Below are 27,550 nucleotides of genomic sequence, written 5' to 3'. Positions count from 1 at the left end.
CTTCCTAGGAAGGCTGCCCAGTGAGTTGCTGCTGGTACTTCCTCCTGCCAGACTTTTAGCCCCCAAGAGAGGAAGGAAGGGGGTGGGGGGGGTCAGAATTCACAGTCCCATTCTCCTGCTGGTGGGATAGGTTTCGTCACCCAAGCTGCCCAGGAGGCTTGCCCACCAACTGTCAGTGATCTGGGGAAGGGAGAGACATCCCAGCCACACCGTGATCCCCTCACAACTGCAGAGTCAGTGCTGGCAGCAGAAATGGGGACCCAGGGCCATAGGAGGGGGCGTGGGGCCTGTGTCCCAGAACCCTAAACCCACAAATTCGATAATTTCCCAACAATGCATGAAAGCTGGTGGCTGCCTATGTCCTCTCTCTCTTGTGTCTCCAAGATTAGAGCTTCAGTCCTTTGGAATTTCAGTTTCTCTAAATGAATATAAGTTTCCTGGATTCCTTATTCATTTGTACTTAGTAAGAGATGGACAGAGGTGAATGAAACACAGGTGTGGTGTGAGATGGGATGTGGTGGGGACACCAGGAAAAAGTTGAAGGAGACAAAAGAGGAAAGAGGAAGCCTGCCTGTCTTCACCCTCTGACCCCTGGCCACCCTGCTGAGACCCTGGCTCCTCCCATTTCTTATTTATTTTTATTTTATTGGGGTCACATTGGTTTATTACATCATGTACATTTCAGGCATACATCATTATACTTCAGCTTCTGTATAGTCTGCTTATCGTTTCCATCTGTCTAGTTTCCATCTGTCATCATACACATGTGCCCTGTTACCCATTTCAGCCTCTGCCCAACCCCTTCCCTTCTGGTAACCACCAATCTGTTCTTTGTACCTATGTCTTTGATTTTTTACCTTCCACATATGAGTGAAATCAAACGGTATTCGTTTTTCTCTGTCTGACTTATTTCGCTTAGCAAAATACCCTCAAGGTCCATCCATGTTGTTGCAAATGGCAAGATTTCATCGTTTTTAGGCTGAGTAGTATCTCATTGTATATGTATACCATGTCTTCTTTATCCATTCATCCGTTGGTGGGCACTTGGGTTGCTTTCAAGTCTTGGTTATTGTGAATAATGCTGCAATGAACATAGGGGGCATATATCTTTTCGAATTAGTGTTTTCAGGTTCTTTGGATAAATACCCAGAAGTAGAATAGCTGAATCATATGATATTTCTATTTTTAACTTTTTGAGGAATCTCCACACTGTTTCCCACAGTGGATTCACCAGTTTGCATTCCCACCAGCAGTGTACGAGAGTTCCCTTTAGTCACATCCTCTCCAACACTTGTTATTTCTTTTCTTTTTAACAATAACCATTATGACAGGCATGAGGTAATATGTTATTGTAGTTTTAATTTCCATTTCCCTAATAATTAGTGATGTTGAAGATCTTTTCATGTGCCGGTTGGCCGTCAGTACATCTTCTTGGAAAAATGTGTGTTCATATATTCTGCCCATTTTTTGATTGAGGTGTTCATTTTTTTGTTGTTGAGTTGTATGAGTTCTTTATATATTTTGGAAATTAACTCCCATCGGACATATGATTTGCAAATATTTTCTCTCAGTTTGTGGGTTGTCTTTTTGTTTTGTTATTGGTTTCCTTTGCTGTGCAGAAGCTTGTTTATTTGATGTGGTCCCATTTGTTTATTTTTTATTTTGTTTCCCTTGCCTGAGGAGACATGATATTCAAAAAGATACTGCTAAGACACATGTCAAAGAGGGTACTGCTTATTTTTTCTTCTAGGAGCTTTATGGTTTCAGGTCTTACATTCAAGTCTTCAATCCATTTTGAATCAATATTTGTCTATGGTGTAAGATAATGGTCTATTTTCATTCTTTTGCATGTGGCTGTCCAGTTTTCCCAACAGCATTTATTCAAGTGACTTTCCTTTCTCCACTGTATGTTCTTGGCTCCTTTGTCGAAAAAAACTTTCTAGAAGTTGTCCGTGGAGAATGAATATATGAGAGTAGATAGGGACACATACGTTTTTTAATGTTTTTATTTTCTATTCTAATGAAAAATTGTAATATTAGATCAAATATGACTGTGAAACATTTCACAACATCCATAGCTGGTTACATCTACTTTGGATTGTTTTATTACATTTCCGTCAGTTACAACTGTTTTCTCCTCTGGGATGTTGGGACATTGAAGTCGGGTGTTTCCCACCTCTTCTCTGGGCCCCATGGGCCACCAACAATGCCAATATTCTGGGCAGGCTGATGCTGGGTCACTTCCCCTCCCTCCCTCTGATGCTGCCGTAGTCAGAAACCAATCTCACTGCTCTTGGCTTTGTAGGAGACCAGTGTACTACTGGGGCATTCCGGACATCCACAAGGCTGCCTTAATGTCACTCTCAGAAGGAGATTTTGGAAGCTCCTTGGGAAGCTTCTCTTGATGAACTTGTGATGTTTTATGGAGTGTCAGTGCTGGGAGAAGGCTGTGCCCATGCCCTTGTTTTCTGACCACACGTGTCTGCTGGGAGCGAGACACTGTCTTGCCTAGAAGTGACCTGTGCTGTTGTCCTTGCAGGAAAGAGCAGATGACATAGGAAATTCAATGGGATCTGCATACAATCTTCCCTTCAGAGTAGTTAGTGGGAGAGAGGGACCCAGACCCTGGATGTGGCAGAGAAATATTTGAAAAAAGTTGCCAGAGTCTCAGTGTTTCCTGACAGAAAAGCTTACTTCTGAGACCGAGCAGCTGACCCTGGGGCCCTGGGTAAATATAGAACGGTGTGGAGGTGGGCTTATCACTAAGACCCACTTCCAAAAATGCTCAATCCAAATTTTCATGATAGGAGAGTGTTAATATACATTATGATATACTCATGGGATGAAATGCCATCCAGCTATTAAAAAGCATCATGTTTGAGAAGACTGCTTAGTGGCATGGAGCAGTTTGTGTCACGTAATATTAAGTGGAAAAATTAGAATATAAAATGGTGTATACAATGTGATACTGATTCTGTTAAAGAAAAAGACAAGAACTGGAACAACCATTTTATGTGACTCTTATTTTCAACTTTATGTTATCCAATTTTTCCTATAGTGGAAATATATTAGTTTCATAGGCAGAAAAATGTTCAGGGCCCCTGATCCTTCGAACAGCGAACACTGTTAGGCATCATGGTAGAGAGGAGCTAGCAGTTTAGCAAATCAATGTCCTTTTCCTCCAGGGGACGTAGGTGACCCCCACTGTGCAGCCTCACTCAAGGTTCAGTGTGGCTGTGTGATTCTTGCAGCAAATGGGAGGTGAGTGGAGATAATGTGGGCGCCTTCCAGACCTGGCTCCAAACACACTCCTATGCCTGACCACGGAGGATCCTCCCCTCCAGGGTCTGACGCAGATGGACACGGGGAACACAGATCCATCTCTAGGGGACTGAGCCTGGTCCCTTAATCATGGGCTGACCCTGTAATATTGTCCACACTAGGACACTTGAGAGTAAGAGGGGGTACTGCTCACCAGGAAACTCATTTTGGACCATGTGTGAGCAAGAAATCGACTTCTACTGTGTTAGTCACTTAAATGCTACAGTTTATCAGTTAGAACAGTCAGGGTTATCTTAACTAACACATGGACCAACTTACTGAAGCCTACCTGTTTCTCAATTATAATATTTTTTAAATAAAAGTATTTTAATAATTATACAGTTTAAAATATGGAATAATTACAAAATAGAAAGAAGAAAAATGTCATCCTTAATCTCACCACCAACTGACCACCGTTCGCAGATGTTTTTACATGTAGATTTTTTTCTATGTATATTTTTATATAGGTGTGATCACAATGTATTTAGTTTTTAATCCTTTGTTATTGACTTTAGCCAGCCTTACCACTATATGCTGTGGAGTGGGCGTTTGCCCGTTGACGTATTTAGGCAGCCTATTGGCTTCACTTACTAGTATTTCCTGCTCCTTCTCCAGATTTAGGAAGTTTTCAGCTATTACTTCCTTGAATAGGCTCTCTGTTCCTCTTTCCCTCTCTTCTCCCTCAGGAATACCTATAATTCTTATGTTACATTTCCTAATTGAGTCAGATATTTCTTGGAGACTTTCTTCATTTCTTTTTAGTCTTAGTTCTCTCTCCTCCTCCATCTGGAGCATATCTGTATTCCTATCATCTATAATGCTAATTCTTTCCTCCATATTGTCAACTCTATTTTTTAAAGATTCCAGATTCTCCTTTATCTCCTCCATTGTGTTCTTCTTCTCCGTCAGTACTGATTGGTTTTTCTTTATGATTTCAATCTCTTTTGTGAAGAAACTCCTTATCTCATTGAATTATTTGTCTGTGTTATCTTGTATTTCATTGAGTTTTTTTATGATAGCTCTTTTGAAATCTCTGTCATTTAGGTTATGGATTTCTGTGCCTTCAGGGTTGGTTTCTGGGTGCTTGTCATTTTCCTTCTGGTCTGGTGATTTCATGTACCTTTGCATTGTGGTTCCTGTATTGGCTTTGTTTTTCCTCATCCTGGAAATATGTGGTTGCAGTTTCCACCTGCTGCCACTGTGTTGGGGTTAAGGGCTGTGTAATCTGAGCCCCCTGCGCTCCGCCCCGGCTGCTCCCTGCGATCAGCCAGGCCACTCTGTCTGGTCTGGTCGGCTGAGCTGCAGTGTCGGGCAGGTGGGGAAGGAGGGGGGCTCTCTCTTTTGCCTGCTGGGTCCCTGGAGTGGGGGTCTTCTCACTCGCCCCTCGTTATCCCCTCTCCTAGGGTGCCCAGATGTTGATGGCACCCCTGCAGCAGTTCTGAGTCCTCTGTGTGGGAGTTTCCCACTGGCTGAGAGAGCCTGAAGAGCTACGGTTTCCCCGCAGAGGGCCACCCCTCACCCCTCTCTGGGAGCTGTGGGACCCAGATCGCTGATCTGATGGGGAGGGAGAAGATTTCTCCTTACCTCTCCCCACTTCCTCTGGGGGCCCCAGCACGTCCACTCTCAGATGTGCGGCAGTGTGGATCTTTCTGATCTTCCTTTTTGCTGTGTTGGAGTCCATTGTTGGTCTGTGACTGTTCCTTTTGTTGTATATTATCAGGGGAAGAGTTTACGGGAAAGCTCACTCCGCCATGATTCTGACGTCACTGTGTTTTTAATCCTATAATTTAAATTATTCAACATAAACTTTTCCCTCATTTTATCAAAGATCTATTATTCAATATCATTTTAGAATCTCATTCATATTTAATAAATAGGCTTTTAAGTTATCTAAATAATACAGAAAAATTATAGAAAAATTAGGAAAATGGATATGTAGGAGGAAAAAGAGCCCAAAAGGAAAATACGTGTATCAGCAAAAATTTGGTTGTAGTATATACTGCTCTCTAACTGCTCTTGACTTGAACATACCTGGCGAACATTCTTCCATGTGGCAAATTGTAATTCTATCTCATAACTTTAAGGTTTGCATAGTGTTCAATGGCATGAAATTTTTAAAAAGATAATCCTCAAATTAGTGAACATTGGCATTGTTTATAAGATTTGACTTTTGTAACAAATTTATGAGGAATAACCTTCTCCACTTTACTCAGTGGGATTGATGGCTAGGTCAAAGACTCCTTTTTTTTTTTAAGGATCTTTGTGTACAAGGTGTGAAAATGCCATTTTCTCCATGTCCATGATGAATCTAAGCATCATTATTTTTGTAAATCCTTCCAATTAGATAAGCAAAAAATTATTAATATTTTAATTTGCATTGGTTAATTAATGAGCTTGTACTTTTTTCCAAATGTTTATTAGTTTTTTCATAACTTGTCTATTAATGTTCTTAGCCTAGTTTGTAGAGTGATGGATAATGTAGATATTAAGGGCTGCAGAATACAAAATGGACATGTGCCATATTTTACCATTTTTCTAATTTGGACGTTAATACTGATTCCAATTTGGGGTCTATTGTTAAAAATGATGTGATGAACATCTTTATGAATGACAAACACACACACATACAGGCACACACACACACACACACACACACACTTTAGATCACATGTAAGAATAAGTCCTAGAAATAAAAATCACTAGGTCAAGAGAGAGAATTGGATGTACACTGACTTAGAAAGCATTTTAAGGAAACAGGTCCCATCAAGAGCAGCCCAGTCTTCCTGATGCTGCAGGCATTATAAGGTAACAGTTTTTCTTCCTAATGTGCGTCATACTATGTCAAGTGCTCCTATCAGGTGTGAGGGGAACTGACCCACCAGGCACTGTCCCTCGAGGCCACACACCTGGGCCCCTGGTGGTGGATGTCCTTGTCCACTCTCTCACTGCCTCTGGCTTACACCCTGGGTCTCCGGAGAGCTCCTCATGGCTGACTTTCTGGGGTCTGTATTTCTTTAGTGTGATGGCTTCTCCTATGAGTGTCCTTTTTTCTGCTGTGACCTGAAGTTGTCCCATGGCTCATGTACCTTCTGCTATTCACTTGTTCATCTCCACACGTGCATTCAGCTCTTCTCTCACCTGTGCTTCTGCTGCTGCTGTGAGCCCCAGGGAAGATGCGGCAGATGGACGTGGGGACAATAGTGTGTGAAAAATAAGCTTTTGTTTGCTTTTCATCTTATTTCCCAATGTGCTGGTTTTTCTTTTCATATCCATGTGATTTATTTGTTATTCTTTTCCATGAAGTTGCTTCTCTTTTTAATGGTTGTCCCAATTCATTCAGTGTTTGTCCAGCTATCGTGAATTTGTTGAGTTCTGTCATGTTTAATTCACTGGTGGTGTTTGAAGGATACAGGATCCTAAAATAAGGTTGTCTGGGTCACAGTTGTCGATGCAAATAATCAATAACTGGTCTATAGATAAGAAAGATAGAGTGATATTTACTGAACCAATGCTGAGGACCATCCCAGAAGTGCTGTCTCCACCAGGGAAGAAGGCACTCCTGAGAAGCCTTCATTTCAAACAAGGAACATACATCATGCATGACAGGAATACAATTTTTTCCAAGTCACAAGGATGTGTTTTGCTGCAGTTTAGCACCTACAGAGCAGGTCAACTAGACCTTAGTTCTCTGGGAAGAAAAGCTTATCTTCAAAGAAGTACTGGGATTGGCATCAGAGAAAGGGAGACATTCATCTCTCTCTTTAAAGAGAGCACTCTTTGCTTTGGGAAAATATTTGAAGTCAGGCTGCTCTGGCAAAAACAAGTTTTAGGCTGAATCAGGGTTAAATCAGAATGGCTTCCCCGTGTACCTCAATATGTGAAAAGTTCTTACTATTCTTATTATTTTCATCACAACGTAGGGTCTTGCACTTGAAATGTGGCATTTTGTGGGTTTGTGGACTGAGGTTCATGCCTTCTACATGTAAATAAACAAGATAAGGCTGCCTGGTTCCCTTCTCCCTCCCACTCTCCCCTCCGGACATGGACTCCACTGAGTATTGATTGGAAACCTCAGGACCTGTGGGTCTCTAAGTCCCTTCCAATTTCACACTGCCCTTTTGGAATCAAGAAGGTCACCCATGTGAAAGTGTAATGTGCAATACAGATAAAACACAGAGACCTTAATTATTTTCAAGACAAGATTTCCTGTGGATTCCAAATATAGATCCCTCTGCCAAACTGAACTGCCTGGTGGATGGGGAGGAACCGGGGGAAGTTAGAGGAAATTTCCCCTCACTGTAAGTGTCCCAATGTCAAGGACAGAGCCTATTATGTGCCTGGCACAAAGAGAGAGAGATCAACAATTGATCTATTGATGGATGCCAAAGTGGTGCTTTCCAGCCCAGCAGCCCTGGAGCCCTCAGGCTCACAAAGCTTCCATAACCCAGGTTGCCAGCAGGGGGAGTTAGGTCAGGCTGAAAGGGGCTGAGGCTGCTGAGCGACTCCACGGGACAAGGTGGCTGAGGCCTTGGGGGATGCTGGGGTGGATGGAAGGTCTGAACTGTCTCTGCCCAGGTCAGAAGTGGGTACTGGCTCCTCTGATAGACGTCAAGTGGGCTGACAGCGCAGGTATGACGGGGACAAACAATAGAGGAGAATTCACATGGGGCTTTGGGAACTCTGTTAGGGAGATGAGAGAGAGGTTGGCTCAAAACAGTGTGGGCTGGAAGGGAAAGGAGATGGTCGTCAGGGCAGTCAGATGGAAAACGGGCTGGTGTGGGATGGTCAGCTAGGGAGGAAGGTTGACTGAGCTCAGTGCTGGGCCCAGAGCAGGGCAGGGAACAGGACCCGAGTGAGGCTGAGGACCATCGAAGGAGCATCTGAGCCTCCTAAGCTGCAGACGGTCTTGGCTGTGGCAGAAGCTGCCCCCATTGGAGAGAGAGGCCCTGGAAACAGGAGACTCAGTGCCCACGGCATGGCCCCCTGGCCTCCTGGGTCCCTGGAGTTACTGCCCTTCCACTGACCTGCTCCTCTCTCTGCCAAATAGTTGGAGGGTTGGTGACAGTAGTTGGCTTAGAGAAGGTAAGAAATTTCTAAGGCCCAGGGAGGAACATATTTTGGAAGAGAAGACTGTCCTTTTATAATGGGCAGCCTTTAACCTCAGCCCTTGCAGGGGGCTAAGCACCACAGAGGTGTCACTGAGAAACTGAATAGCATGGGGTTTAGCGGGGAAGGAGGGCTGGAGGAGAAAGGAGGAAGTACAGCCCAGAATGGACAGCAGAGGGCAGCCTGGAGCAGTGTGGTTGCACATTGAAAGTGGTTCAGTGAATTGGTAGACTTCAGTCACATTTGCACTGGAGATCCATTTATTATGGCCCTGCCATCCCACTGCCCACCCCCATAGGATTCCTGTCTTTGCCCCAGAAAAGATGTTCAGCACAGAGGAAGGGCAGTCTCAGGCCTCCTAGTACAGTTCAGTCATTTTTTTCTCTATCCAAGGCAAGAAGTATGAGGCCTTCGTGAAGACTCCTAGAGGGCTCCCGTCGTCTTGTCCACAGGAGAAAATATCCCGGACCTTATTTTCACCAACAAGGTGTCCCCCGGTGTCCCCTTGTGGGCAGAGAGAGGAAGGACTGAGTTGGACCCCTGGTGGTCCTGCCCTCCCCACTATCCCGGGGGTCTGAGGTCTCTGTTAGGAGGCTGTGTGGAAGGTCAGGGCCAAGGAAGCCTTGTCACCTCCCTCATCCCGGGGCTCCAGCCTGGCTCTGACTGTTGTTTGCAGCCCCACCCAGGCCAAGGCTTTCTCTCCAGTCCTCAGGGAAATTTTGGTGGGAACTCTGCTGTGGGCTGACTGATCCTTCCTCACCCTGCACCCCTGATCCAGGGGAAAAGCTAAAGACTGGATTCATGGACCCAGGCTGCCCAAGCTCTCAGGCTGAGGCATGAAGATATGGCCTCTCCCATACCCCAGAGCTCCCCAAACTCCTGTCTCCCGGGGTCTGTCTAGGTAGGTGGTGGAAACCTTGCCTTGAAGCTGGTCTTCATCGTCTGTGGGTCCCCTACTCAGATCTGGCTGGGCCCACTGTAATAGTTGGGGAAACGGGGTTCACAGTTGCGATCGAGCCGCACCATCAGCTCCACCTCCTGCAGAGTGGTTACTAAAGTGCCCATTGGAGTGACTCTCCCTGAGCCGGCCACACTGCACACCTGTCTGGGCCTCACCTGGGCCTTGCCCCTGGGCAGGCTGAGGGGCCTCACAGCTGCAGTCTGCTTGGCCTCTCTCACCAGCTGATGGGAAGAGGCAAGCAAGTCTAGCTCAGCCAATGGCCTCCTGGCCCTGGACACTGCGATGGGGCTGCACTGTCTTTCCACTCCCCTGAGCCACTTGGGACTAGTCAGGCGGCCAGGATGGGAAGGAGGGGAGGGACAGGTCACAGTGGGAGGGGAAATAATCTGGACCCAGGAGAGCAAGAGCAGCCGAGAGGTTTCCCTAACTTTAGTAACATGATGTCATTGGAGATGTTCTTAGAGTCTGGGTAGGGGATGGCTCTTCTCACAGAGATGACCTGCTGGGTCCTCTCCTGCTCCTGGATGTTGCGGGCCCCCAGGGTAAAGTGGATTGAACTGCACAGAGAACAGAGAGGGAGGTGGAGTCACAGGAGCTCCAGCCCAGGAGCTGTGAAGGAGAGGGACAGCTTGGGACAGGGCAGGACTAGAGTGGAGAGGAATCACAGGGATGGGGCGTCTCTGTGTCCTCTGCTTCTTGGCAGCCCGGGCTGGGTGGTAGTCTGTGGAGCAGACTTGGGGTTCTTGGTCATTCTCAGAGCTTGACTGTCTCTGAGGAGAACCATGAATTTGTCACCTGTGCACTCTGGGCTTGGAGCACGGCCTCAGCCTTCTTCCGATGCCACCTCTGATGGGCTCCTCTCTTCTACAGGCCACAGGCACTGACCTGTCCCTCTCTCCCCGAAGCTTCCCTGTCCTCTGAGGAGCTCTTCTGTGTTGCTAGGTTGCCCTGGTCTGCAGCCCCGAGAGGAGGGTTCTCTGTGAGGTGTCGACAGAGGGTGGGGCCACGCGCTGCTCCTCTCCTTCCCCAGCAGTGAGCTGCTGTCAGCACAACGTCCTCACGCACAAGGGAAGCCCCACACCTTTTTATTGTCTCTGGAGTCTGGATCCGAAGAAATGCCAGACAGGGACAAGAATGAGGCTTAGCCTCACGCCCCGAGGATTTTCCCTGAAAGAAGATTCTGCCTACCTGCTGTGCACATGGAGCCAAAGGCTGGAGCAGGGGACGGGACAGAGGAGAGCAGGGCGGAGAGGAGGTGGGGTGGCGGATAGTGGGCCCTGTTGTAGCCAGCAGCCACCAAGAAGGGGTGCTGCGGGTTCCTGGGGTGGCAATATTGGCTTGCCTGGTGACCCCCAGACTCAGCTTCTCCCTCTGATGTGAGAAGAGCAGGCCTTGTTCTCAGTTCCTGCTGCAGAGGCACGTGCTGGCAGACAGGATTTGCGTGTGGAACGAGCAGTGATGGCCCTGACATCCTCTGGGTCCTCTCTCCCCTCGTGTTTCCAGACCTCCCTGGGCTGCTGCTGCTCTGTGACATCCGGAACATGAGTTCCATGTGCCGGGTTGTGTTTGGTCTTTATCTGCTGGACACGTGGTAGGTGCCCACTAAGTGTCCTGGCTGCCAGAAGGAATGGCCCCAGTCAGCCTCTGGATGAGGGGAGGTTGGGGTAGAGCTGGTGGGGTTTTGAGCAGTGGGGAAGATGGGACCTGCCAAAGCTGGTGTGCCCATTGACTGAAAAACTACCAGAGAGAACTTGAGAATGAACCAGCCAAATGTAAGTGTTAAGGGAACAGGGATGCCACCAACTCTGGGATCAGCTGGATCCTCAGCTTCCTTCCTGGGCAGCATGGGAATGACAAAGCTTGGGGAAGGGAGTGGAAACTGAGGAGAGATTCTAGGACTTTGAGTTAGAAAGCTAGTGGGCCTTCCTTTGATTACAGAAGCCAGCCCCTTTCTCCAAGCTGCCCTTTCCTGGGGAATTAATTATGTCTCATTCCCAGCTTCCAGCTGTCTTCCAGACACCTTTGTAAAAGAATCCACTTTCCAGATGACAAGGGTAGGGTCTGGGGAGGAACAGCACCCACTGGCCCTCCTGGAGAACAGCTCTCTGTCCTGCCGTTCCTGCTGAGCTTTTATCCAGCATCAGATTTACTGGTCTTTCAGGCAGGTGGGACGTGGAGTTCAGAATGTTCCTGGGGATGGACCAGCACCAGGATGTGTCTGAGTGTAGCATCTGGGCAGGGCTGTAACAGTGTGGGATGAGGCTGGGCCTCTGTTGGTTTGGACAGTCACTCACCTGCTTTTCCCCTGGGGGACAGAAGAAAGGCCACCAGGAGCAGCAGTGGCTACATCTCCCCAGGAAGGCTGCCCAGGTCAGAGCTGCCAGTGCTTCCTCCTTTTCTTCTTACTCTAAGTGTCTACTCCTTGTCTTCTCACTCTAAGTGTGGCCTTTATCACATAAGGCTCTCTCTGAATGCCTCACCCGCTGTCTGTTGGAGTCCTCGGGCCTGAGTGGACAAGAACTTACCAGTCTCCACATAAGCACTCGTAGCTCTTGTCTCTGTGTTGACCACACCCACAGAAAACAGGGGCTGCAGGCTACAGGTGGGGCGGTTGGAGATGTTGGTCAGCGCCTAGTGGGTCCCTGAGCCCCAGCACCCTGAGTCTTACGATGATGGATCCAAGAACGTCCTCATTTCCTTGGCTCTCTTTGGACCATCAGGGTGATCATTTATTGAGGCCCCTCTCTGTGTGAGACTTGGGAGTATTGAGATGAGAGTCTTTGCTTCTGGTGGAGGTGACAAAACCATCAGTGATCAGACAAGGGTGGTGAGGGCCCTGGTTAGAGGGATGGACAGAACGGTGTGGGAGTAATGCTGAAGAGGGCTTGTTACAGTTACTGAAGAACTGAGTGGTTCAAAACAACAGTGATGTTGGTTTCGCCCACAAATCTGCCTTTTGATCAGAGTTTAGTGTGGAGGACTCCCCGCTGCACCCCTTGGCGTCAGGGGAGGCTTGAAGCCCGGAGGCCGGGATCACCTGGAGGCTCACTCACACATGCCCAGTTGTTGGTGCTGGCTGTCCCCTAGGCATGGCAGTTCCTCTCCACGAGGGCCTCTCAAGTAGTCTCTGCACATGGGATTGTTGGGTCTTCCTTGCCACAGGATGATTGTCTTCCCCAGAGTGAGCATCTCCTAGAAAGTGAGCCAGGCAGAAGCTGTGTTCTTTTTGTTACCTAGACTTTGAAGTCATATGGCATCCATCTACCATCTTCCACTGCTTGAACCAACAAAAGCCCCCACCTGGATTAAAAAGGAAAGGGCATAGACCCTGTCTTTCAGTGAAAGGAGTGTCACAGTCCTGTAAGAAGAGCCTGTGGCATAGGAGATACACAGGGGCAGTCATAGAAAAGCACAGTCTGCCACATTGCTTTAGGTGTGTGTAGAGTTGGTCAGAGGGGTTGAAACTACTGATCTGTCTAAGCCTGGGTCATAGCCTTTGATCAGTTGGAGTCTGCTCTGTCCACACCACGTGTCTTGAGAATGGAAGAGGGCTGGTTCTCCCCAAAGCTATTCTCCTTAGTGAATTACTGATACCGCGTGAAGTGGGAACAGATACCAGGGAACCAAAGCAGTATTCTCACGGCACTACTCAGAGAACTGTATTTCTGATGTCCCAGTACCATTTGCTAAACAGGTTATCCTGATCACCTCCCCATAATGGAAAGAAGAGAGAGTCATGGAATTGAAGATATTGTTGGTTCTAAACATTTTGATCCCAATTCTCTTAAAAAGTGATAGAAGTTTAGTTAAAGAAACAAAGCACAGTGTCTGTGGTGACTCTGGCAGGAGAGCCATAGTGAGCCAGAGCGAGGTGTCCCAGCCATGCCTGTGCGGGGTGAGGAAGGTGCCCAGGCCAGGCCTCCCTCCTGTGTGGACACTCTCCTCACCCTACATTGGCTAGACACCCTGCACTGGACAGCTCAGCTTGGGGTATCTGAATACAAGTGAGGTGAGGATGGCAGCCCAGTGTACGGAGCTGACCCCCAAGTAGGGTGAGGAGGGTGTTCAGACAAGGGGCTGGCCTAGCAGGTGGTATCAGAGCTCAAGTGGGGGACAGGAGCCTCCACGTGGGGACAATCTGGTGCAATTTGTCAGAGCAGGCTGATTAGGGTTAGGTGGGCATTGGCATGAAGGATGTGCCGATGTGGAATCCCAGAGTCTGCATGGGGGAAGGAGGGGACCCACTTAGGGAAAGATGAGGATGTGGGAGATTTGTTATATAAATCTCTGTGGGGATTAATCAAATAAATAAACATATTAAGGCTAGTGATTAGATGTCTAAAGCTTACGTGGTATTGATGTTAATTTCCAGGGTTTGATGGTTGGGTTGTGGTTATGTAAGAGCATCCTTGTTTGTAGGAATTACACACTGAAGTGTTTGGGAAGTGATGGAGCACCAGGTCAGTAACTTGACTCTCAAATGGCTCAGGAAACAAAAGTGTTGTTTGTATTGTACCTGCAACTTTTCTGTAAGCTTGAGATTGTTTTAAAATTAGAAGGAAATCCATAGCTTTCATATAAACAACCAACTATCAGTTTTAGGGTATAATTGAAAAGAAAGTCTGTTATAGTAGCATCAAAAAAACACACAAGATGCTAGGAAAAACTTAACCAGAATTGTGGAAAACCTATTTGAAGAAAACTTTTAAATACTCCTAAGAACACAAAAATAGACTTGAGAAATAGAAAGATAGTCTTAGTTCTCAGATAGGATGGCTCTACACCAAAATGGAATAATTTCTCCCCAAAGTAATATATAAATTTAACTTGATTGCAATAAGAATACCATTTTTCTCCTAGTGTTACACAAGTTCTAGACAATTTCTAAAATGTATCTGGAAAATAAGCAAGAAGATTAGCTAGGAAAATTATGACAAAAAGGAAAAAGACTAGTAAGAGAGAGGAGTAGCCTTATCAGATATTAAAAACATCTTATAAAACTTCTTTCCTGAAACCAGTGTGGTGCTGACTCATGAATAGACAGAGAGACCAATGAAACAGAATAGAAAGTGCAGAAACATTCCCAAGTACATATGGAAATGTGTTTATAATAAAGTGGGCTTTCAAATCATTGGGGAAATGATGGACTTTTTATTTATTTTATTTATTTTCAATTTTTTAAAACTTTTTAAAATTATTTATTTATTTATTTATTTATTTATTCCCCAAAGCCCCAGTAGATAGTTGTATGTCATAGTTGCACATCCTTCTAGTTGCTGTATGTGGGACACGGCCTCAGCATGGCCAGAGAAGCAGTGCATCAGTGCGCGCCCGGGATCCGAACCCGGGCCGCCAGCAGCGGAGCGCGTGCATTTAACTGCTAAGCCACAGGGCCGGCCCAATGATGGACTTTTTAATAAATGATGTCAGAACAATTAGATAGGGATTTGTTAAGAGATGAAGTTGGAGTCATATTTCCCATAAACCGTCATAGATAAGAGACTCAAATATGCAAAATAATGCTGTACATGCACTAGAAATAAACATAGGTAAATTCCTTTATAAACTTAGAAAGGGGAAAGCCTTTCTAGCAATGAATATAAATCCGGAAACATTAAAAGAAAAGATTGATAAATAAACTTTGATATGTAGAAAAATAATTTTTAGAAGTTTGTATGTCAAAAATTTGAAACAGTGTATGCAAATTCAAAATACAGACAGCAAACTTGGAAAAAACTATGGCAACATATATCACAATTAAAGAGCTAATGTATCTGGTATATAAAAACCTCTGAAAATCTAGAAGAAAAAGACTAAAAACCTGATAGAAGAATGGGTGAAAGACCTGATAGTTCATGGCAAAATATATTTAAAAAATAATGGAAAGAGTCTCAAGTTCACTCATATTAAGAGAAATGGAAATAAAATATGGAAAAAGGGAAATAAATTTCTACTGAGACACTCTGTCTGATCTCACAGGTGGCCAAAAATTCTAAAGTTACACAGCACACTCCATGGGCAAGACTATTTTCTTTGATTGGTGTTGCAGGATGTATCTTTTTTTTCCTGTCATTTTACTTTCATCCTATCCATGTCTTTATATTTAAGGGTGTCTCTTGTAAATAGCACAAAGTTGAGTCTTGCATTTTTTATCCAGACTGACAATCTCTGCCCTTTAGTTGGTGTGTTTAATCTGCTTACATTTAATGCAACTGCTGATAGGGTTTGGTTGGAGAACATCGTATTGCTATTCGATTGGCTTTTAGTCATATCTCTGTGTATTATTGTAATGGTTACTCTAGGATTACAATACGCCTCCTTCACATATCGCAGTCTACTTTGAATTAATGTTATACCACTTCATATAAGAACTTTGTAATGATGTATTTCCATTTATCCTCCCTCCCAGCCTTTGAGTTATTTTTGTCATACATTTTACTAAAATATGCCACAAATCCTAAAGCATTTTTGTCTTAGTCATTAATCTTTGAAAGAAATCTATGTGAAGTCTTTTAAATTTAGTCACATTTGACATTTTTCTTTTTCTTTTCTCCTTCCTGCCGACAGTGGGGATCATCTCTTTTCAGCCTGCAGAACTTCTTTTAGTATTTCTTGCAGTGCAGGTCTGACAGCAACAAATTTTCTTACCTTTGTTTTTCTGAAAATGTCTGTATTTTGTCTTCATTTCTAACCAGTATTTTCACTGGACGTCGAATTCCAGAAATAGGTTGCCTATTTCTTTTTTTCTTTCAACCATTTACTAACGTCATGTCACTGTCTTCTGACTTCCACTGTTTCTGATGGGAGCTCATTGTTATTCTTGTTGTTGTTTCTCCCAGAATAATATTATTTTCCTCTCTGTCTTCTTTCAGCTTTTCCTCTTTCTCTTTGGTTTTCACCAATTTGACTATTATGTGCTTAGGTGTGGCCTTCTTTGTCCTCCCTGAGGTTCGCTGAGCTTCCTGAATCTGTGGATGAGGAATGTAGTCTAGCAATAGGCCTATGACAAAAAGGAACCCATTGCTGCACTTCTTTTATGGTGAAATATGTTTGTTTGTCAAAAGCTGTGTTGTGTGGGATACCCAGACAGGAAATAAACCCTGTGAGTTCTAGTCCACAAAGAGGGGTCCCGGCAGAATTATGGTGGTGGGCGGGGAAGGCAGAGCCATCCCAAGACTTGTTCCCAAAACAGATGAGCAAGATCTCACATTACTCTGGGCCTCTCTCCCCCAGGAGGTGGCTTGGCAGTTCGCTCCCTACCATCTTGGGACCTGACTCTTCTTTTGGGGCTGGAAGGAAGGAGGGATGGTGGGAGTGGGTTTGGTGAGTAGGGGCCTTTCCTTGAGGTTATTATGGAGATATTTTATTTATTTTTATTTTTAAATTTTCATTACAGAGATTTTTAAGCAAGAGAAGGATTGTTTCCTCACAGTGGGGAGTGGGGCTGGTGGATACTTCCACAAACAAAGGAGATTTGAAGGAATCATCATGTTTAGGGTCCTTACCCACCTCCATCCAAATGTGCCCATGAGCAGACTTCAGCTCACTGAACAAGATGTTTTGAGTAGTTGTCACAGAGTTGCTGAGAGGTTCTCTCTCCAGGGAGATGTCTGAGAGAAGCTCACTCTTGCTCAGGGACGCCAGGAGGTCAGCACAGGGCGGGTGTTAGACAACATGTCAGCCTCTAGCTGGCCTGGCCATCAGGGCCTGGGCTCAGTCCAGGCTCTGTCCTAACTCTGTGGTACTTTCAGTCGGTCACTTCCCTCTCCTGGGACTTTGTTTCCCTGTCATCTCTCAAAGGAGGATGAAGACCTACAACAGGGGTTCTCACTCAGACTTGCTTTAAAGCATAGAACCAGTTCCTCAAAGTCAATGTTATATAACTACACTAAATATGCATGTGGCTGGGCAACTTTTCAAATATTATTTTTGTTTTGCTTTCTGCATTTTCCTTTTTGTCTTTTTCCATCAGGGAGCCAAGTTCTTAGTACATCTTAGATGCAGAGATGTTTTTCGGCTCTAAGTCATGTGCTGCATGAGATCACCGCTCTTCCCTTGTGAAAGTGCCCACGGTCATTAAGAGACTGGGTTGCTGTATGCTTTGTGCACGACAAGATGGGAAAGGCCGTGCCTTCGAGGGTCACACGATCCCAGACTATTTACCCCTTGTCATGATAGGGTAGTGCTGTGTGTATTTGGGGCGGGAGGGCATAGGCCCGGGGGTGGGACTTCTGCTTAGCCCCTGGGCAGTGCCCCATATTAGTGGAAAGACCTTGGAGAGATGACTGCTGGGAGTGTTGGCGAGGTGAGCCCAACACAGGGAGATCCTCATTCAGTTAAGAATTACGTACTCTATGTCAGCCTCCAAGCCAAAAACCTCCTACTGTAGAAAAGTGTGGGTGGTCTGGGAAATGATGGATGCAGAGTAACCATGATGGCCTACAGACTAGACGCCTTTCTCCATTTGTCCAGACTTTGTGAGCCTCCGGGGTTCCAGTTTGATTCTGCCCAGGCAGGAGGTGCAGTAACGACAGGGATCATGTTTCTGACTGGTCTAATTGGATGGGAGTTTAGAGTCAGACTCTAATTGCCTTCAAGCAAATGCATCATATAGTTTTTCCTGCCATTTGAATCTGGACAATGATGTTCATACCTGCTGCTTTTAAAGCAAATGAACGTAAGGCTGCCCTTCCTGTCTTCTTCCTCCCCACCAGCTGCCCTCTCCTCTAGGTGAAGAGGATGCTCCAGTGAACCAAGTTTGGTAACTTCACATCTAGAAACTAAATGACTAACGTCATTTGCAAACCCTATACCTGCTGTTCTAGAGTCACATGTGATAACATTCATACAGACTGTAATTAGCAATAAAAATAAAATACTTTATTCCTGTGGATTTCCCACATAGATCTAGGCCACGTGGACTCATGTGAAGGAGGGAGAGAGAGTTAGATGATTCGGGTGAAAGTCACACTGTCAGTGTCACTCGGATCCGGATGAAAAAGTCTGTGTTAGGTTCACTGTGTACCCCAGGGCCAAACACTTAGGTGCTCGATCAGCATGTGTTTGTTGATTGATGGACAACCTGTGCTTTCCAGTCCTACTGCAGAGAGCAGCTCTTGCCAACTCAAAAGGCTGATACAGCCCTGGGTGGCGAGCAGGGGTCTTTGCCTAGAGGCTAGCAGGGACTAAGAGGGACAGGCTGAAAGGGACTCAGGCTACCGAGTGACCAGGTGGCCGGAGGACCCTGAGCACAGGGGGGACAGTGGGCTGGACGTGAGGGGTTGAGGTGGCCCCGCCAGGTGAGAGGTGGGGCCCGGGATTCTGGATAAACACTCGCCTGCCCTGTCCTCCATGGGCTCTTCATGGCACCAGCACGGGCCTGGTCCATCTGTAGCCCTTTCTGCCAGGGCACGAGCTGGGCTGGCATCTCAGTGGGGAGGCCCTGCTGGAACCACATGGAGCTCTGGGGGTCCAGGGCAGGAGGGCTGTGAGGAAGGGGCCAGCTCAGAGCAGCGTTGTCTGGAGAGGACAGGAGTTGGTGGACTCTGAGGACTCTCAGTGGTAAGCAGGGATGGAGAAGGGGCAGCCAGGAGACTGGAGGCTGAGCTGGGCCCCGAGCTCAGAGGAGGGCAGGGAGGAAGCTCAGACTAGGTCAGAACAGGAGCTTCTCAAGAGACCCGCCCCACTCCGTGCCAGCTCCTCGGGCTGTGGGAGAGAAATGTCCTGCTCAGGCAGCCCCTCCCCTCCCCACTGCGGAGGGCTGTGCCCTTGAGCTGCAGCCCAGGCTGTGCCGGCTTGGTGTCTGGGACCCATGGTGTTATCCCCCTTCCTCTCTGCCATATAACACTGGGAAGGAGGTAAGAAGTTCACCCTGAGCCCCAGGACCAGAGAGGTTCATGTTTTCTCCTGACGGCGCTCAGCTTCAGCCCTGGCAGAAGAGCAGGGCCTGGAGAGACTCGTGTTGGTAAGACGGAGTTGGGTGACAGCTTTGCATGGGGTTTGGGGGAGGTGGTGCTGGCAGTGGGAAGAGGAGGAAGCAGAAAAGAGCACGTTTGTGTCATTGGCCTTCTAAGCACCGAGTTGGTGCCTGTGAATGAGGGTCAGTGAATAAGCAAGAAACCAGCCCTTCCCACTCAGCTAAGAGACATTTATTTAGTTGCTGGTGTGATTCTGGATGAGCTCCAGAGAAGATGGTCTGGTTCCTGCGGTTAGAGGCTTTTCATGGTTTTCTTTATCCAGGGCAGGAAACTCGAGACTTTGGTGTAACCCCGTGGAGGTGACCCGTCACTTCGTCCATAGGAGACAATGCCCTGGATCACGTTCTTACACATGAGAGGGCCCCCGGAGTCCCCCTGTGGACAGAGAAAGGGAAGGACTGAGCTAGTTCTCCTCCTGGTCCTGCCCTCCCTGCCATCCCAAACCCCTCTCAGAGAAGGCCGCCTGCATGGCCTCCATGTGGCAGATCAGAGGGGAGGGCGGCCCCTGTGGGCCCCTCAGCTGCCCAGTCCTGACCCTGGACATTGTCACTGTTTCACTTCACTCAGGTGGCAGCTCTCTGTCCTCCCCCAGGTCCTGGATCCTCTCCCCATGAAGGTGCTGTGGGACTGTGCTTCAGTCTACTGTTTAAGGACACGGAAGCAGGCAGTTGGGGCCGACACTCAGCATGGAGGGCGAGTCTATCATCCAAGGTTGGTACCAGCTCTGAGGAGCCACCTGGTTTTAACTGCTGCACAGCAGGGAACACAGTTTTCTAAACTTGTGCCCAGTGTGGTGCTGTGTGTTGCACATTGATTGTCCTGGGGGAGCATCATATGTGGATCCATCACAGGCCCCTGGGGGCCTTGCAGAATCCCTGTGACTCCCCACTCTGGCCACTGCCCTCTTCTCTTCCCAGGAGAAAGATCAGAGTCTAGGGGGTGAAAGAGACCACACTGCTTGGGTCTCCAGGTCCCAGATCTTCCCCAAACACCCCTCAACTCAGAGCCAAGCTAGGCAGATACTCAGTCTCACCTTAAAGGAAGACTTCTTTCCCCTTGGTTCCCCCACGCACAGCTGAATGGTACTGTTGTAATAATTGCCCAAGAGGGATTCGCACTCCCGGTCCACCTGCACGATCATCTCCACCTCCTGCAGAGTGGTTGCTAAAGGGCCCTTTGGGGTGACTCTCCCCTAGCCGGCCACACTGCACACCTGTCCAGGCCTCACCTGGGCCTTGCCCGTGGGCAGGCTGAGGGCCCACACAGCTGCAGTCTGCTTGATCTTTCTCACCAGCTGATGGGAAGAGGCAAGAAAGTCCAGCTCAGCCAATGGCCTCCTGGGCCTGGACACTGCGATGGGGCGGCACTGTCTTCTCTCTCCCCTGAGCCACTTGGGAATAGTCAGGTGGCCAGGATGGGAAGGAGAGCAGGGACAGGTTGCAGTGGGAGGGGAAACAATCTGGACCCAGGAGAGCAAGAACAGCAGAGAGGTTTCCTTACTTTTAGTAACATGATGTCATTGGAGAAGTTCTTAGGATTATAGTCTGGGTGGGGGATGTCTCTTCACACAGGGATGACCTGCTGGGTCCTCTCCTGTTCCTGGATGTTGTGGGCCCCCAGGGTGACACTGACTGAGCTGCACAGAAAGTAGAGTGGGAGTGTGGGGGGCATGGAGTCGCAGGAGATCCAGCCCAAGAGCCATGAAGGGCAGGTGACAGCTGGGACAGGGCAGGGCTCAGGTAGGGGAAATTGAAGCAACATGAGGGCCGGGCGCTGAGTGTCTGTGCCCTGGCCTTCTCAATGACACTGAGGGTAGGGCTTCTGGAAGCTTTCTCTTGCCCTCAGGCGATATTGTGAAAATACCTTGAATTGCATTTTGACCCTCATGCAGGCTTTCATCCTCCACAGCTGCTGTATTTGGCCAGTGTGGTCTGTCTTCTCACCTGGGCCACTAGCTCTCACCTCTGACCCTCTGACCCCAAAACTTACCTGTCCTATTTCCTATGCTTTCCATCCCCTAGTCGTGCTCTCAGATGGCTCCTCTGATGAGCTCTCGTGGCCTTGAGTTACCAGGAGCCTGGGGAGCTCCCCTGGGCTGCAGCCCCTGGGCAGAGGACAGGGTCCCTGTGGGGGTCTCAGGAGGTGGAGACTGTGGGCTGTGGTATCGACCAGTGAGGTGTTGGAGCCCCCGAAACCTTCTATCCCAGTGCTAGAACCACCAATGCCTCATTTCCATATTGCTAAGTCCATCAGAATAATTTCTTTAGCAGATGTGTGTCTCGGCCCTTCTCTGTGCTATGACCAAACATGCTGGAGGTGTGCCTCCTTCTCTTAAAGAGCTGACTCTCTGGTGGCAGAGACAGACAAAGCTTAGTGAGGTTGCAGACATGTGGAAAAGAGTATAATACAGGCACTTTCCTAAGAAAGAAGCCTACCTGGAAAAAGCCTCAGTGAAGAGACTAAATTTCTTCCTAGATATGACCAGATAGAGACAAACTAAAAGATGGTGAAAAGCAGTTGTGACTTGTAATTTTAAGAAGCTGTATCTAAGTGAACATTTATAATAAAAATATATCTGGAAAAGAAGATATGAGTCATCAGTTTGTTGGACAAATGAGAAAATAATGACCAACATTCTAATGTTGCCTAATATTTATTGATCACCCACCACAGATCCTCACCTCACTGTCTGAGTTACTACTCATATTTCTTCCATTTCACAAATAAGAAAGCTCAGAAATTGAGAAGGTAAGGGACTTGTTCCACATCACTCAGCACATAAGACTGAAAGGGGAGCAGGCATTAGAATGCAGGGATCTGATTCCAAAGTCTGTGATCTTATCCACAGCTGCACAAACTTCACCATAGCCTATATTGTCCAAGGAAGCTGGGAAAAAATTAAGGGTGCTGAAGAATAAAAGTTTCTGTCTGTATCTCTAATATGTGACTCTGGTTCTCCTAGAAGAACCTCTCCCTTTCTCCTGGAGTCCTCTCTCTACTCAGCACTCCAGACATTGACCCACCCCAGAGTTTCACTGAATTATCCCCAACCCAACATCCAGACCTTGCTCTTCGTTGGTGGCTGGGCAATGATTAGAGGAGGCAACAAGGGGGAAATTAAAGGGTGTTCTAGTGGATACCAAAACTCTGGAAATGTCATAAATGTACATCTGTCCTATAGACATTTTTCTCTTCCCATCCCTGCCCTCTCTCCCCTATCCTTGCTACTACAGAAGCAAAATGGAAGTACAATCTTCCCCCCTTCCACACATAAACTAGGCTCTCCTTCACTGACAGATCTCTCCCTCAAAACTGTTTTTAATGCCATGTAAACACCCCAGAAAGTCTGACTATCATCCCAGCTCCCTAATAGGAATACAGAGACAACTTTTTCCTGAGGCAGGAATCTCTTCTCAACAACATGGCTGAGTCTCATGGCCAAATGAAATCAGCTAGGGCCAAGTTCTGGCCCTTTATGCCTGTAGGTTCTGATTTTAGGCATAAATTAAGAGAAGGATCAGGCTCAGGGAAATTGGTTTATAGCAGCAGACTCAAATGCCATGTATGAGTGCAGGAAAGTCATGTCATTGTGCCATTGTCATTGCTGCAAGGAATGGCCCTACTCACTTCCAATAGGTACTAGACGTGATTCCGTGAGAGGCTAAGGCCCAAGAGGATTGCCCCTCATGGGCCAGGGATGACATTTTCCTACTTGTTGGCGATGAACATCAGGAGAAGGAAGAATAAAAGCAAAGGGAGTGTGTGATTCCAATGACCTTTTCCATCACAGTATGATGGAATTCCCATTACAATATGGTAGCCACTGAGGAACATTTCTCTTATCAGTACCAATGACTGTTATTCTCTCTGTCCTCTCTCTGGCTTAATTTTCCAGAACCTCCAGTACGTGATTGTGAAACTGTAAACATTTTTAATGTTCCCTTGTCTAAGGTTCCTAAGCCTGGAAAACTTTAAATGGATCTGTTACTGGAGCGTGCTTAATTCACCAAGGAGTTGAACTCCACCCTTGAGGTTTTTAGGAGTCAGCTTTCTGGCCCTCCTTGGCGCCATATGCTAAGACTTTGGCTGTGCAGCTATGAGCATCCTAAATACCTACACATAAACAGCTACTCACAAGTGGTACTTGATAACTTCCGAGGAGATAATGGGGACCAGAATCAGTGGGATTAACATTGGTTTATATCCTTTGGCTTGGCCCCTCTCTCCCAGAAATCTCATCATTGCTGCAGTCTCACAGGGACAGGGTGGTTAGGGCTTTTTTCTGGACCCCATAGAGGATATAACAGATAAGAGGAGGGAAGCCTTGTTCCAAGAGGGTGCCCACCCTGGGCTCTGCTGAGTCTCCCAGAAGAAAGGATCCCCTGGGAGTAAATTAACTCCCTGCTGACTTGTGCAGGAAAATGATGGATTGGAGGATGGATGTGCTATCTTCAAATAGGCTGTCATTTAGTAGCTACTTTTTACCACAAACACAGTGTGGGGGAAATCAGGGGAGAGGGAAGGCATAGGGCGTTACTGTTAATCCATGCCTTACTATTTTCCAACGTATATGTAATTTGTATAGGTGACCTCATTCGATTCTTCATCTTCTGCATGGGCATTATCAGTAATCACGCTGTAAAATGAAAGAGACCCAGAGAAATTAAGTGATGTGCTCGATGTCACATGGTTACAGAAAGTGCGTACACACACACACATAAACACACACACACACAGTTTGCGTACCTGCCAAACTGCTGTCTGTCTTTGTTATCGCTCTAAGAGGTTGTGCAAGCCACAGCAGGCAGATTTTAGCTCAGCAAAAGAGTGTTCTGACAACTAGAGTTCTCTTAGTATGGCTGCTCAGGTGGCCCAGGAGCTCTCTCTCCAGAGAATTGTTGCAGCAGAGGCTGGAAATATCTTACTCAGGGGCACTGGGAGGTTACCTTGGGCATGGGCAGAAGGTCACTTTTAAGACCCCACAGCTCTGAGCCTGTCTCTCTCAGTTGGAAGAGACCTGACCTGGAGGTTAGGAGCCCTGGGCTCCTGCTCAGGATAGTAACTCAATTGCCAATTTCTGGGCCTCACTATCCTGCTCTAACAAAAGTTCATTGGGCCACAGCAGAGGCTTTGTAAACATTGCTAACCACAGAAACCTCTGCTCAAATGGGGTATATATGTGCCAAGGTAGCTTTTTGAAATCGTATATCCATACCTATACCCGTATCTATACACATGTATATAGACACATCTGCATATTTTATATATGATACACACACAAATATATGTCTGTATGTGTGCATATATATTTATGTGTGCTTGTGTGTATAGTTGTGTGTTTTTGTTTGTTTCGATCCCTTTGTTTTCTCATTCTGAGCCTGATCTTGGAGCATCTTTGTGTGAGGAGGATTTTCAGCATTCAGAAAGAAGCTGAGTGAAGTCAACTGTTCTCCCCTTATTACGAAAGTGGCCAAGATCATTAAGATATTCTGCTACAGATGAGGAAGATTGGCACATTGCTAGCTCAGGGATATTCTTCCTCAAGCACAAAAAAAGAAAGATATTCTGCTACAGAGGTCTTGTGGGCAACACGATGTGAGAGGGCATGACTTCTTGGGTGATGGGAACCCAGAGGGAGATATTTCCCCCATGTGAAAACGAGTCTGGTGTTGGGTCCTCCTAGCTTGACCCTGGCCTAGGCCCTGCCCCCAGAGCGTCTGTGTGGCAGGAACACCGGAGGGGCTGCCTGGGCTTGTGCAGGCCGAGATCTCACACAGGTGTGAGCCTGAATTATGCTAATCCCTGGCTTGCAGCTGCAGCTGCAGAGCCTTGGAGGAATGGCCACCACTTCCTTCACATAAAGGTGTAGTTTGATAACCAGTAGCCACGTGAGTGACAGCCCTGAGAGGATGCCTGTCTCCACCAACTCCTCTCAGAGGAGGTGGCTTTTTCTGAGGCAGCTGCCCCAGGACAGAATTTTCAAATGCAAACTTCCAGATAAGGCGCTGTATTAGTCTCCTATGGCCACTGTGACAAACTGTCACCAACTTCATGGCTTAAAACCACAGAAATGTATTCTCTCACAATTCAGGAAGAGGATGGGATCTTGAAGTCAAGAAAGAGTTTACACACAAGATTGGATTAGCTTTTTATAGGAAACCTCGCCTGACGAAAACCAACCTGTGATGAATTTGAAGATTGTTTATTGAGAATTAAACCATCTTTTCTCATGTGACCAGGGCAGGAGCCCACTAAATTGTAGTCACTGAACTATTTTCTGTGATTCTGTGAGGTAAAGAATAACCGCCAAAATGGCAGCGCATTGACTAGGGAAAATAGTTCTAATTATGTCCCTCCCAAGAGCAACTGAATCAAGGTTGGTTGAATAAATGCAGAAGTAATACCCTGACTTCTATCTTTAGGTATAGCAGCCAAGTTATATGGACCAACCCTCTGAATGAAAAAAACTTAAGGGAAAATACAAGGGTAAAAAAACCTTTTTAAAGCATTGAAGTAATGACAAAACAGCAAGGGCCTGTCAGGTTAAATTTTGGATTTCATTCTGAAATACCCAGAAAAATAAGCAGATGTCACGACAACCCAAGCTGTTTTTGCCCTGAAGGGACTTGCCATCTAAACCATTTGGCATTTGGTTTTGGTGATTTCTTGGGGCAAGAGGATAAGAGTCAAGGCCCTGGGTCCAACCAATATGGAGTATGGAGTAAGAAACTATCCTTATGTTATTCCGGGGCCCACGGGCTGTCCCCTAGCATAAGGATGAAGTGGAACTAAATCTACCCCAAACAGAGAAGACAGCCTTGGTACCGAACAAAGCAGGAAAACTAGAGAAAAGGGAAGAACAACTGGATTTGGAGAAGCTGTGACCCAGGACAGCCTTCCTGAAGATTTACAGCCTAGGTTCTCATTGGCTCTCCAGCAGTGGTCTTGATTTTCAGGTGGTTTAGAAGGGAAACGCCCCCAGAGACCAGGCAGAAGCCATTGCAAATCCTCTCTGAAGAGGATACCTTTAGTCCAGGCCTTGGGAAGCCTGCCACCACCTGCCCCCACCCACCACACATGCAAAATCTTTTTGAAAGTATCAAGCTGCACATGATCAAAATACCAAAGAACACAAGAAAACGTGACACCATGCACTAGAGCCCCCAGAAATGACTCTTAGTAGGGACAGATCAGGGAGTACAGACTTGAGATGTTGGAATTATCTGGCACATATTATAATACAAACTTAAAAATAACTGGAGGGAAGAGGAAAATAAGAAGTGGCATTACTGATGTGATAAAGAACCAGACAGAACTTCCAAAAATACAAAATGAAATAACAAAGTTAAAAATTAAGTGTGTGGATTTGCTTGCACATTGGATACAACAGAAAAGAGAATTATTAAGTGGAAGAAGTCAGAAGAAATTATTAGAGTACAATACAGAAAAAACAAAACTAGTCTAGGAACCAGAAACTATTAAAGAAAAATGAACATTGTTTGTATAAAATGATAATCACCATTTCTAACGGCGCTTAAAAAAACAGGGTAGAATTAAAATGCAAAACTGTTGGGAGAAGTTAAATGAGATGAAAAGTCCTGTGTTTCCTGTATTTTCAGGCAGGAAAGTAAATCTACTGATTAAATTTAGTCTTTGATAAGTTGTGGAAACATCCTGTACTTTTATGTAACTACTAAAATAGTATAAACAATGCGGAACTTCCAAATAGTGGAAGGGGAAAAAGGAAAGGTAAAAAGTAACCCATCCAAGAAAAGGTACGAAAGAAGTGGGAAAAAACCATAGAATAGTTGGGGCAAATACAAAGCATAAAGTAAGAGTAGATTTAAAAACAAATATATCAATAATTATATTAAATATAAATATCCTAAATCCTCCAGTTAAAATTCAAAGAATATCAGATCAGCTATGAAAAGAAAACACAAATATGTGTTCTGTGCAATACGCAGGTCTAAACAGTTGAACGTAAGAGAAAGGAAAAGCATATACCATTTTATAGTAACCATAGAAAATCATTGTAGTTGTATTAATAGTAGATGAAATTGACTTTAAATCAAAAGCGTTTGCAAAGATAAATAGGGACATGTCACACTGATGAAAAGATTAATTCATCAGGAAGACAAACTTATTTTAAATTTTAATGCACCTAATTATATGGCCAGAAAAT

General features: G+C 46.1%; 2 pseudogenes; both read right to left on the bottom strand.

Annotated features, from left to right (window-relative positions):
* Positions 1 to 9,324: 9,324 nt before the first annotated feature.
* On the bottom strand, positions 9,325 to 18,845 carry LOC101398576 (granzyme B-like; annotated as a pseudogene).
* A 751-nt stretch (positions 18,846 to 19,596) lies between these two features.
* LOC106800441 (granzyme B-like) lies at positions 19,597 to 21,036 on the bottom strand (annotated as a pseudogene).
* Positions 21,037 to 27,550: the final 6,514 nt, after the last annotated feature.

The sequence above is a fragment of the Ceratotherium simum genome, chromosome 3, assembly GCF_057802395.1.
Source record: "Ceratotherium simum simum isolate JZ-2026a chromosome 3, ASM5780239v1, whole genome shotgun sequence".
NCBI classification, from domain to species: domain Eukaryota; kingdom Metazoa; phylum Chordata; class Mammalia; order Perissodactyla; family Rhinocerotidae; genus Ceratotherium; species Ceratotherium simum.
Note: the sequence above shows the minus strand (reverse complement) of the source record. Positions and strands in the feature narration are given on the sequence as shown.